The sequence below is a fragment of the Nicotiana tomentosiformis genome, unplaced genomic scaffold (genome assembly GCF_000390325.3).
Source record: "Nicotiana tomentosiformis unplaced genomic scaffold, ASM39032v3 Un00008, whole genome shotgun sequence".
NCBI lineage: Eukaryota > Viridiplantae > Streptophyta > Magnoliopsida > Solanales > Solanaceae > Nicotiana > Nicotiana tomentosiformis.
In genome coordinates, this window is record NW_027174567.1 from 264,202 (window position 1) to 278,364 (window position 14,163).

Consider the following 14,163-nt stretch of genomic DNA (forward strand, 5'->3'; position numbering starts at 1 on the left):
TTTGTTAGCCCCAAAGACATTACCAGTCTTCCAAAATCAGCAGAGGCAGCAATATCAGTCTCCACACTCTAATCAATCATGTATGGAAGATCTAATAAAGGCTTTTATTATCAAGACATATAAGAGGCTTGAAACTCGTAGCTCAACTATATGGGAACATGAAGCAGCTATCAAAGAACTTGGCACTGGTTTTTGAAACCGAGAAAGACAGGTTGGGCATCTAGCTACTCTATTGTCTGAGAGGATTCCAGTAACTATACCAGCTTATATAGAATGAAATCCCAAAGAAACAGTGAATGATGTTACTTTGAGAAGTGGGCAATGGTTGAAAGATCTCACCCCAATCCAAAATGATGTGAGACTTGATAAAGAAAGTAGGAAGAAGCTGATTAGTGAGGTTGATAATAAGAAGAAAGGCCACATGAAAGCTAAGAAGAAGAAGAAGTAAGAAAACTCTAGAAAGGAGGACCCTGAGAAGAGCGAGCATATGCATGTTATGCCTTTCCCTCAACAGAAACGATGTACAAGCAGATTGGGAGATTTATGGATGTGCTAAAACAGGTTCATGTGAACTTACCATTCACAGAAATGCTCTCACAGATGTTTACTTATGCAAAATTCTTGAAAGATATCCTTACGAAGAAGAGGAAAATAGAGGAGACCTAAGTTGTCAAGCTCACAGAGCATTTCTATGCGATATTTCATAATAAACTCCCACAAAAGTGTGGATATCCAGGGTGTTTTACTATACCTTGCTCTTTAGGAATTATTAATTTTGATAAATCCTTATGTGACTCTGGTGCCTCAATTAATTGAATGCCTTTGTCTATATACAAGAAGCTGGAGAAGGATATTGGAGAGTTAAGGTTGGTGTCACGCCCCGACCTTAGGGAGCACGACCGGTGCTCGAGAGTGTTACCTCGGTCGAGCAAGCCTACACAATGCCGTCTACCCAACTCACTCACGAATAAAGAGAAGAATACATTTCATTAATTAGACAGTAAGAGATCATGTGAATAACACTAGTTCATTTCCATTAATTACGTCATTAATAAATCTCCAAAACAATACACTATACATTCATATTTAAAGTGGAACATATGGTACAGTTACAACAAGTTTAGTTCAACCTTCCCAAAACAATATACGAATCTCTAAGTTCTATGCCAGCCCACCGCGCCTTTGATGCTCGGCCTACACTTGCTGACAATTTGGACATCTTTCCACAAAGTTCGCTACATTCCTCTTCATATCTTTCCCCTAGTAGACTTCATTAAGATCATGGTACATCTTTGTGGAGCCCGGGTGCATGGATTACCTAGAAGTGTGATCCTCGACCATGATTCTTTCGTAGAGACCATCCACATTTGGAAAACATAGCCACCCTTGGTACCTTAGCGTACCATCATCCATGCCAAGAGAGAAAGCCAAAGTCTTATGTTTGTGAAACCCTTCATTCAATTATACCAACAATGGGTCATTGTATTATTTTTTCTTGACTTCCACAACAAGCGATGATTCAACCTTATTTTGTACAATCACTCCTCCTTCACTAGAAACCGCAAGACGGACTCCCAAACTATCCAACCGATGAACCTCCTTGGCCAACGGCCTTTGATATGCCTCCAAGTGAGCCAAACTACAAATTGGTTTCCAGCTAAGAGCATACGCTACAATATTAGCCTTCCCTGGATGATACAGAATATCGATTTTGTAATCCTTGAGTAACTCAAGCTATCTTCTCTGCCTTATATTCAATTCCTTCTGCTTGAAAATATATTGAAGGCTCTTATGGTCCATGAATATATCCACATGGATTCCATACATATAATGACGCCAAATCTTCAAGGCAAATACCACCGCCGCAAGCTCTAAGTCAAGTGTTGGATGGTTATTTTCATGATTATTGAGTTGCCTAGAAGCATAAGCTATCACCTTGCCATGTTGCATTAATACACACCCAAGTACGATTCTTGAAGCATCACAATATACCACAAACCCATATGTACCCTCTGGTCGGGTCAATGCCAGTGTCGTAGTCAATCTTGATTTCAACTCTTGCAAGCTCCTTTCACAAGCATCTGGCAATTGGAACTTAGCTGTCTTCTACATTATTTTAGTCAACGGAGAGGCAAAAGTGGAGAACCCCTCCGCAAATTTCCTGTAACACCCGGCTAAGCCCAAAAAACTGTGAATCTCCATTGGAGTTGTAGGTCTAGGCCAATTGTTCACAGCTGCAATCTTCTGGGGATCAACCTTAATTACTTCTCTAGAGACGACATGAATCAAGAATGTGACAGATTCAAGCCGCAATTAAAATTTTGAAAATTTCGTATACAACTGGTGCTGACGTAGAGTCTGTAGATGTGCCCTGAGGTGATCGGCATGGTCCTCTCGACTTTGTAAATATACAAGGATATCATCAATAAACACTATCACAAAAGAGTCGAGGAACAACTTGAAAACACGGTTCATAAGATCCATGAAAGATGCCGGGGCATTTGTTAGCCCCAAAGACATTACCAGGAATTCAAAGTGCCTCTACCGAGTTTTGAAAGATGTTTTCGGAATATCATGCTCCATGATCTTCAATTGATGATAACCGGATATCAATCAATCTTGGAGAAATACTTAGCACCCTGCAATTGATTAAACAAGTCTTCTATCCTTGGCAGTGGGTACTTATTCTTGATCGTGACCTTGTTGAGCTGCCGTTAATTAATACACATTCTAAGTGACCCATCTTTTTCCATACAAAAAAGACCGGTCGGCTCCAAGGCGACACACTCGGCCGGATGAAACCCTTCTGTAACAAATTCTTTAATTGTCCCTTTCGCTCCCCCTTAACTCTGTTAGTGCCATTCTGTAAGGTGGAATAGATATAGGTTGTGTGCCTGGCATCACATCAATCCCAAAATTAATTTTCTTGTCTGGAGGGATCCCAGGGAGTTCATCCGGAAAGACCTCCAGAAATTCATTTACAACTGGTACAGACTCAAGGGTAGGTGCCTCAACATCGGTGTCTGTAACCCAGACAAAATGGTAAATACACCCCTTGTTGATCATCTTGGTGGCCTTAAGGTAAGAAATAAACCTACCCCTTCGGCATCACATCATCCCATTCCATTCAATAATTGGATCATTTGGAAATTCAAATCTAACGAATCTAGTTCAGCAATAAAGCTTAGCAAAACATGAGTAAATCCAGTCCATCCCCATTATAAATCCAAAATCCACCATCCCCAATACAATGAGATTGGCCAGGGTGTCCTGACCACGCACCTCGATAACACAATCCCTATAAACCCTCACGACCACAATAGAATCACCAACCGTAGTAGATACAGAGAAAGAAGTTCTGGTTCTATGCAAAATTCCATAGCAACATAGGGAGTGACAAAGCACAAAGTGGAACCGGGATCAATAAGAGCATACATGTCATGAGATTGGACAGTCAATATACCTGTGACAACATCTAGAAAAGCCTCTAAACTTTGGTGACCCTCCATAGCATAGAAATGGTTGGGTCCTCCCGAACTCTGTGCACCACCCCAAGCTGCACCATACCCTGCAGGTGCTAGAGTGCCTCGAGTTGGAGTAGGTGTTATGGATGTACTAGCTGCAGAACTGTCTGGTTGTTCTGCACCCCTACCCATGCTCTGGTGGGATGAACAACAATCCCTTTGAATGTCATACCACACCCGTAGCATATAGGCTAGTCCATGAAGAAGGCCCCAAAGTGTATCTTCCTACACCTGGGGCATGGAGGCCTCCGCTGCTGCTGATATCTTCTACCATGCCGACCCTACCGGTAGGATCCCCTGTTGCCCTGGCTGGGACTAAAACGGCTCCCCTACTGCTGACTGTGCCTCAATAATTGCGTACTAACCGAAGGCCAAGAAAAGTACTAGGATGACCCTAACAACCCTCCCCGAAAATGCTGACATACCACCACCACTACCAGAAGAACCACAAAAGTTGCACGCGGACCGGGCCTTGCTGCTCCCCTCACGCACCATTATAATCTTCAATTTGTGGGTCTTTGTGGCTTGAGAGAATGCCACCATCTTACCATTGTTCATATCAGAGTTCAAACAGCTGTAGCGGCCTCACTAATAACCAAGGGGCTAAGGCCCTAAACAAACTGGCACACTCTAGACTCCATAGTGGGCAACATGGGGATGGCCTAATTGGACAGGGGCGCAAATCTCATATAATACTCCCACACACTCATGGTACCTTATTTCAAGCTCTCAAACTCGGCGGTACGCGCTGCCTAAGTCTCGGCAAGCAAGAAATGATCACTGAAAGCATCAGCAAACTCACTCCACCTCGCAGGAGGGCTCCCCTCCTCACAGGAGTCCTCCCATATCTCAAACCAAGAATAGGCCACCCCTTTCAGACGATAGGAGGCCAACTCCACTCCCTCCATCTCACTAGCACACATAACTCGGAGGGTCTTGTGCATTTCATCTATAAAATCCTGGGGGTCCTCCTCATGATCAGTACCTATGAACACTTGAGGATCCAACTGGAGAAATCTGTTCACCTTAGAACTAGCGGAATCCCCTGGCTGACTAGAAGAAGTGGGTGCAACATTTGATCTTTGGGCTTGGGAAGCCATTATTTGAGCCAACATCTGTATGGCTCACTTAAGATCCCCTCTAATACACTGGGAATGGAAGTTAGGGCTGGAGGTGGAACTAGAATATCAATTGGAGGGATCGGTGCACCCTAAGGTGCAATCTGATCACGAATTGTAGAAACACACAGTGTAGTAGACAGGGGAATATTCTCACCCCTCGGGCACTCACCTGCATCATCAAGTGAAGAATCAGTTGTCACTCCTATGGTGGAATTGGCTCCTTGGCCATTTCTTTCTTTCTTCCTAGGCGCTACGTACTGAAAATATGAGAAATGCACGAGTTAGAGGAGGAACAATCTTACAATCAGCTATATTTCACGATCTAGAATATCAAAGAAGAGTATTATTCCTAAATGAACAAGTAGTATCCTAATTAAGATGTGGTCGACAACACACCGACAAGAAGGTCTCTACTAGACACGGCTATGGGACATCCTAGGACACTTTAAAAGCTTAGGCTCTGATACCAAGCTTGTCACGCCCCGACCTTGGGGAGCGCGACCGACGCTCAACAGGGTTACCCTGATCGAGAAAGCCTGCACAATGCCATCTAGTTAGGTCATTTGAATAACACCAGGTCATGTGAATAACACCAGTGCATTTGTATTAGTTATGTTATTAACAAATTTCCAAAATTGTACACTATACATTTGTAGTTAAAGTTGAACAAATTCTACAATTACAACAAGTTTAGTTCAACCTTTTCAAAACAAGATACAACCCACACTATGTCTGTGGATCCTCTAATAGAACAAAAGAGAGTTAAGACAGTGCCAGAAACAAGGCCCCGGCTATACTTCAAAATGTTATGTACAAAGCACAAGAGATACAGGGGCCCGAAATGAAGTAAGGCTCACCGAGTCAACTGAAGCGAGGGTGTGCTACTGTCATAGATGAACAACACTTGCTATGGAACCACCTGCATCCATTAAAGATGCAGCAGTCCCGAGAAAAGGGATGTTAGTACATATGGAATAGTACTAGTATGTGAACTAAACACCCTCTCAATATAACGAGTAATAGTGACAGAAAAGGAGACATGAAATCAAGAAGAGACTCAAATAGTATCAAGGTGTCAAGTTATAGGAAAGGTAAATGTCAAGTAAGTTCCAATCTTTTTAAGTTGGGATATCTTTTGCACCGATAAACCATCATATTTTAGCACATAGTCCGATCTCAGCCCGACCGGCTAAGATGTCTCACCTCGAGACATCCACTCACCATAATGCCGTGTGGGTCGACATCACATCACATTTTGCTAGCAATAATCTCATCCCATTTAAGGGAAAATATCTCAACAGATCAATCTCATCCCATAAAAGGGGAAACAACCTCATCACATTAACACAAGGGTTTACCCCTCAATCACTCCTACACCGGCACGTGTCATTTCAGGTTTAGGTTGTTTCGACCTGCCCTTCCTCGGTGGCTAAACAATACTCCCAAGTCATTTATTATTAAAAGTAGTTACCACTTATTTCATATTTGTTTACATGTCATTCATTTCATTGGCACCATTGGCCATAACGCAATATCATTCTTGGCACGTTGGTCATACTTCATATTTCATGCTCACTATTTCATTTCAAACATCATCACAGATCGTCAACAACAAACATTTCTATTCAATACTTTAAGCACACATTTGAGCAATTTAGGGTGTTAGGCACATGTGATTTTTTTTCACAATTTAATGTAATAGCTTTTATTAAAATCACGTTTTTAAATCAAAACATATTAACACACAACCCATACATAAATCACATTCTCAAATAGTAACTAAACATGACAAGAATCTCTGGAATGCATACTTATTTTTACACAACGATGTTTCGTAAAAATCAATTTATAATGAGCAACAAGGGACTTACAATGCCATTGTGGGATTCAATTCTAAAAGAGGAGTTCAGCTAACATACCTCGCTTTGAGTTTTTCTTAATTCACTACACAGTTTGGTAATCCTAGCAACTTTGATCTATTTAGAGATATAGCAAAATTAAACATAAATTAGGAAGGAGTTCATAGATCCAACTCATTTGAGCATTTTATCAAATAATTGGTGGTCATTATGATTTCAAGGTCCTCCTATGGTGGATTCCTCCATTTCACTACCCAAAGCCTACCCAAATGAGCTCAACAATCTTCTCACAACCCTAGATAGTACACGCATACATAATGAACAACTCCCACATCTAAGAATTGCTTGGCTTATTACCTATATTTTGTTAAATCTTGAAATTGATGGCTAGGGATAGAATCTTACCTTTTAGTTGAAGACCTTGTGAGTTACCCTTGTGAAATCTTCAAGACTTGAGCAATGATTGATGAACAAATGACTTAGAAATTCCCTTTCTCACTCTATACCACATTCCTCTCTCTAAAATATAAGTTTAAACCTTCTAAAATGATCTCTACCTTTTTCTTTTGCTTTCTTGTATGAGCAACTTGACAGTGTCCTATGTCGTGTGACAACTGCTGCTCTTTGCATGCGTTTCTTGGCATTCTTGAAGGCATATCGGGAGGTCTTTATTTGGAAGGTTTTTGGATAGGGTTGGAAAGATGGGTCGGCATGGAGGCTCTAAGTAGACTCAATATGATGGGTTGTACACTTTACAACTCTTGGAATCGACTCTTTCAAAAGTGAAATAAAATCTTTGCCCCAGCTTTAGATATTGGGGATTTTTGGATTTTTTTTTTTAATTCTTATTTGGTTGGACCGAACCGTGTAAGGCTGCCTACGTATCTCTTTTTTAAAGGAATCAGGTCTAACGTAGTTCAAACATCTGACCTGATATTGTTTTTTTCATCTTTCTTTCTTTTTCTTTTTCTTTGTCTTTTTTTTTTCAAAACAAGTTGCCCCAGCTTTTTTTCTAGGGGCATGGACCTTTGACTGTTCTTTCTTCTTCTTTTTTTATTATTTGAACTTTCTAAGAGTTGCCCTAGTTTGTACTCTTAAGGCATGGACTTTTCTTTTCATTCATTTTTTTCATTTTTTTTATTTCTTTATTTTTTGGACTTTTAACTCTAAACTTGATTCCAAAAGAGGGTGGTCAAAGAAAATAACACAGGTTCAAAAGGGGTAGAGAAGGGTATAAAGTGTTTAGGTAGCAGAAAAAGGGCCTCCCAGCCTCGAGAACGCCAAACATAGCATTCTTTCGTGATCACCGCGTTGATGACCATGTTTGTCTTCTTGGTTTATCGTGGTCGAAAGACACTTTCCATCCCTTACTGTCAAACTTACCAATAAACTTCAATTGATTCTTCCTCAAACCCGACCTTCACAATGATTTGAAGGTAAATATCATTAACCTCCACGGGTCATTTTATTTGAGCTTAATTCCAAAGTGTTTCAACTCTTTATTCATCCTCAAAAGTTCCTTTTTCTCATTTATCCAATTCAAGCTTAAATCAGTTTTCTAAGATCTGGCCAAAAATTCCGCATGCATGTCATATCACTAAAACTAGCGGGAAAAGAACTAAGCATGGAATGACACAAAAGGACAAACTATATTTCATTGAGTAAACAACAAGACAAACAACCTAAAATCTGAGTTACAACCCTAAAATAACCCGGCTAATGAAAATAGCAACAAAACAGACAGAAAAGACTCACACAAACAAAATAGAGGGATAGAAGGGTTTGACTCAATAAAACAAATAAAATCTGGATCACACCCTGGAAAAACCCAGATAATAGAAAAAATATCAAAACAAGCTACCAAGATTCCTTCCTAGTGAGGAGGGAATGACTTTTCAATTGCTAAGCTTGACATTTAGCCACAAATTTGCTCATCAGAATCACCATGGCCTTCTCCAATTTCAGTCGGCAAGTTCCCGAGAAGATTCTCATACTCCATGTCACCACACATCATCCCCACAAAGTGTGCATCATCATGTGCATATAAAGGATTCTGCGTGATATTGTGGGTGTCATTATCTTGGATCACTATCAGTTTTTCCTGGATCATCCTTTCTATTTCTCTTTTCAAATCTCGACAACTTTCAACATTGTGCCCCTGGGCATTGGAATGGTATTCACACCTTTTAGAAAGGTCAAAGTTTCTTGCACGTGGGTCCACATGATTTGGAGGAATAGGTGCAATCATGTCATAATGCTTTAATTTCTCAAACACACTTGCATAGGACTCTCCTATTGGTGTAAAATTATCTTTCAACCTTTGTTCCCCTCAATACCCCTGGCTCCATTGTGGGTTATAAGGCATTTGAAAATTTTGTGGAGACTGGTGGAGATTTTGCGGTGCTGGTGCTCGCTTTCTGGGGTGTCTTGGTGGCTGGACAACATACTGAAATGGAGCAATAGAGTATTGTGGGTTCTGAGGTGGATAATAGTGCTCAGGGGAATCATCGGAAACCTGATGAGGATGCTCATACCTTCGAGATGTTCTCCTAGGACCTCTTCTCGACCTTATTGTCATCATGGTTTCTTCATCCTTCTCATTCGTGTCACTAAAATTATCAGATTTAATCTTTACAGCCTGAGTTGCAGCTTTGAGAACTGCTTGACTTATAATTTTGCCTGTCTTAAGGCCATTCTCAACCATTTCCCCAATTTTGATTGCTTCCAAGAAGGATTTGCCAACTGCGGACATCATGTTTTGAAAATAATCTGGCTCTTGAGCCTGAAGGAAGACAGTGATTAGCTCGTGGTCATCCATGGGTGGCTTAACTCTAGCTGCTTGCTCTCTCCATTTAATGGCATATTCCCTGAAGCTTTCAGTCGATTTCTTCTTCAAGTTTAAAAGGGAATTGCGGTCTGGGGCGATGTCGATATTGTACTGGAATTGTCTGACGAAGGCCCGGGCCATGTCATCCCAGACATTCCAGTGAGAGGTGTCTTGATCAATAAACCATTCAAAGGCCACCCCTGTCAAGCTTTCCCCAAAATAAGCCATTAGCAATTCTTCATTTCTTCCCGCACCTCTTAGCTGATTGCAATACCTTTTCAAGTGAGCTATGGGGTCGCCGTGTCCATCATACTTTTCAAATTTGGGGATCTTGAAACCAAGTGGCAAACGAACATCGGGAAACATACATAGATCCTTGAAGGCAACACTCTTCTAACCTGCCAACCCTTGCATATTTTTCAACTGTTGTTCTAAGCTTTTCATTCTTTGGGTCATTTCTTCATGTGCCATCTTACGGGCAGGATTCTCAATCTTTGCAGGAAGATCGAATAGGTACAAGCGGTACTCAGGAGAATGGTATTGTTCTTGTTGGGTAGCAAATTGTGACTCGTGAGTTTTCTTTTGCACCACCGTCGGTTGTGGGAGCGCGCAACAGAAGTTTCAGTTGTAGTCATACAGTTGGGATAAAGACTGAACCCAGGTGGATAGGATTGATCGGGCAATGAGACCGGAATGGTAGTAGTCGAAATGGATGTGAACTCTGGGAAACCATGAATAGAAAAAGGCGGTCCTTGGCCATTGGCCCATGCTTGACACATTTCAGTCATTTGCTGCTTCAGTACTCTATTTTCCTCAACCACAGTAGACTCCTGTAGAACCCTCTGACCCTGAGTCTCTTGAGCACTTGTAACAGCTTCGATGCCAGTTGTCAATGGCATTTTTCCCTTGGATATTGTGTTGCCAACTTACCACAAACCGACCACCTCAAACTTTTTCTATGATTCAAAACAAGAGACACGTTAGAATAGACTCAGTCGGTCCTTATTATCATCATCATTTTTTATTTTATTTTTTTCAATTTTTTTTTGGTCGATCGAACCTGATGTGGGTTGCCTACGTATCATGCGGGAACATGAATCAGACCATGCGTAGTTCGGGAAGATCAAGAATAAAGGAAATAAACTAATTATTTTTTTTTCTAATTTCCGAAAGAAAGACTTATAAAGAAGAAAGAAAATATTTTTGGATTTCGATTTGCTTTTGTTTTTAAATTTTTGAAAAGAAAGACTTCTAAAGAAGAAAGAAAATATTTTTTTGAATTTTGATTTTTTTTTTTCCGGAATTTCGAAAGAAAAACTTTTTAAAAAAAGAAAGGAAATATTTTTGGATTTATGGACTTTTATTTTGAATTCATGAAAGAAATACTTCTAAAAAAAAAAATTTGAATCTTAAATTTTCTTTTCAATTTTCGAAAGAAGAATGAAAATATTTTTGGATTTTGAGAAGAAATTAAAAAGAAAATGTTTTTTGTATTTTTTTAAAAAAATTGGAGCCTAAAAGAATGACTTTCTAAAGAAGGAAGTAAAGGAAAATATTTTTCGATTTTTTTTTTTTTTGAAAATTGTGGGCCGGAACCGATGAGGTTTGCCTACGTATCTCACATCCGGTGAGGATCAGACTCGCGTAGTTCTCCCAGTTTTGACGGAACAAGGGAAACAATGACTTTTGAAAGCATTGGCTTATTTTCTCTCTTTTTTTTCAAAATTTCCGCAGAGTTTCGAAATGTTTCAAATACCTACCTCACTCTTTTTTTTTCTTGATTTTCTTTCCCTATTCTAGAAGCCGGTCAACATATAAGCCGAAGCAAATGAAAACACAAGTAGCACGTAAAATGCATCAGGATGGTCTTTTAATTTTTGGGTACACCTGTCCTAGACAGACCCAACCCCTGTGTTGAGTCCCTAAGGTCAAATGCACGTGATGCAAACAAACATTCCTACTAGGGATCCAGCATGAGGCTAAGTTATTCTAAGTTTGAATCCTGAAGTGTGTTGTTCTAGACCTGGCTCACCCGAGTGGACAATCGAGCCGAGCCGAGGGGGGGCAACGTACCGGTAACCAAAAGGCCATCCGGCTTTGTAACTGATCCGATCCTCGTTCTAAATTAGGATATGACACTAACAGAAAAGAAGTCACACCAGCGTGCACTTCCCAGAAGATTTAGAAGACTCAGAGAGGAGAATGGTTTCGTGACAGTTTATATACAGTCCAAACAATATCAAAGCAGTAAAAATAGGCATTTAGCACACTAGGCTCAAACACGTAAAAAATCAGATAATAAGTAAAAGCCAAGTATAACAGTCATCTAAGCTCGAATTCTGAACCCTGAACCAGAGATTCTGGGTTCGATCCCCAGCAGAGTCGCCAGAGTTGTCACACCTCCTTTTTCCCGAATGGGGGATTAGGGAGTTTTCCCAATTAAAGTGACATTAATCGAAAAGAGATTATTTATTTGATCAGAGTCGCCACTTGGAATAGTTGTTATGATGTCCCAAGTCACCGGTTTATTTTAAATCCGAAATCGAGGAAATTGACTCTATTTTATGGTCCGCGAACACAGAAGACCGGGTAAGGAATTCTGTTAACCCGGGAGAAGGTGTGAGGCACTCCCGAGTTCCGTGGTTTTAGCACGGTCGCTTAACAATTAATATTTGGCCTAATTATCTGATTTATTACATATTTAAAGCCTATTGTGCATTTTTACTTTTTAACCGCTTTTAATTATTTATGGAATTATTTCTGGAACAAGTCACGATGTCGTACACTTGTCATTTTGGCACACGCCGCAAATCGCGTCACATGAAATGCACCCGCGATTCACGACATGCTTATTTTTATTATTATTCGAAGTTGTGGTCGAGTCGCGTGAAACGCGCACTCGAATTGGGATTTATGTATCGCAACTATGCCACGAGAACCGTACTCATAGTCACGATGATTTATTAACTCAAAATTTAAGCTACCTTCTGTCTTAATATCCCCGAATGTAGATCAACTCGCAAGTGTAACCAACAAAAGCCTACTGAAGAAAAGTGGCATAAGAGGAAAATCTATATAGAAAGCATTTGTTAGGCAAAGAGCTAGCCTTTTGGTAGACAAAACTTTCGGACAGGATCAATGTAGCTTAATCTACACTTACACCTAGTGAAATTTAATTGATTTACCACATGGTTGATACCAACTCAACCAACTAGTTTCAATCATGTCGTATCAATAAAAATTTATGTAATTTCAGCAGCAAAATTAAATCCTTTTACAGAAGTTCAGCCTTCCGCTATGCAGCATCTAATGTTCCGTGTCAATGCAAACATTAAAATCATCTCCCACAAATGTTCACAACAGATCAAAAGATATTCCACTTTTAGACAAATTTTTATCACCTCAATTAATATGCATTCTTACCTCAACCAGTGACTACTAACATCCGAGGTTAATCAGAGAAAGAAAATTTTAGGCAGATTCGAGGTCTCACATGCTACATCCATGAAATCAAACTTAAATGGGGCATAAACAACTCATATTTCATTCTTCAATTTAAAGCAAAGTATAACGGGTGTAAATCCACATACCTAATAGCACGAATAAACGAACTTGACCGAATAAAAGTTTGAAATAGAGGGAAAACCCAGCAACAGAAACAACACATCAACAAATGAAATAACAGCGAGATCAACTTCCAAGCCTTTTGTAAACCAAAAACAAGTACTGAGAGCTTTTGAAACCTATTTCTCCTTTCTTTCCAGAAGCTTTTGTTTCCAAATTTCAGAATTCTTTCAGAACTTTTCAGTTTTGAATTTTTGTTTTTTTTATTTAACTGAGTGCAGCGAGTGTTCTCTCTGAGAATTGGTCAACGAACAGTCTATGTCTAAGTGAATTTTGTGTGCGTGTAGGTCTGAGAGAGTGAAGAAGGAGGAGATGCGGCTAGGGTCTTGATTTGTTTTTGGGAGGGGATCTGTTTTGAGAGCATTTTTGAATAAGGGCCGCTAGGGTTCTTCCCCAAATGTGGAGGGGGGGGGGGGGGGGTCGTCCTCTGTTCTCTTCCATCTTTAAGGTTTGGGAAATGGGTGTTTCAAAGAGAGGGGGATTCAGTTGGGCCAGGTGGGTCATGAAAATTGGGCTTCTAAAGGGATGGGCTTGACTAGACCAATTTGTGTGGCTAAACTATTTATATATTTCACTTACTGATTAACTAATGATCTAATTAATTAACTAGCCTAAGAATGCATTTTTTGATTTTTATATATTTAAATAATATATTTAACAATGTAATTAAATTCTAAAAATGCAATTCAAAAACTAAAATGCTATGAAATTAAGATTTGAATATTTTTATGATTTTTATGATTTACGATATTCCTAACATGCATAAACAATGCGAATAAATGCCAAACAAATAAAGAAAAACTTCTGAAGTTCATAAAATAATTAAAATTATTTTTTAGGAGTAATTTCATATTAGGGCAAAAATTAGGTGCTCACAGAAAATAACAAAAAAATTGAGGAAAAAAATAAATACAAATTCTGGCTTTAGAGCATGCCACTTCATCTCTTTGAAGTCCCTCAATTTTATATATATATATATATATATATATATATATATATATATATATATATATATATATATATATAGATAGATAGATAGATAAGATTCAATGGTACACACACATAAATTATACCTATCATTAGGTCCACAACCTTAGTAATAAAGCTAAATTACTCATGACAACTAGAATAATAACACTAAGCATTAAAGTCATACAATGAAAAAAGGTCTTACAGTCAAGAAAGTTGTCACGACCCGAAATTCTTAC

General features: G+C 39.4%; 1 long non-coding RNA gene across 1 annotated transcript; it reads right to left on the bottom strand.

Moving 5' to 3' along the window:
• Nucleotides 1-5,271: 5,271 nt before the first annotated feature.
• Nucleotides 5,272-13,357, bottom strand: LOC138903814 (uncharacterized). The gene is made up of 2 exons (XR_011413171.1): nucleotides 12,922-13,357; nucleotides 5,272-5,564 (listed from the first exon to the last, which is right to left on the bottom strand). It is a non-coding gene; the product is annotated as an uncharacterized lncRNA (long non-coding RNA).
• Nucleotides 13,358-14,163: the final 806 nt, after the last annotated feature.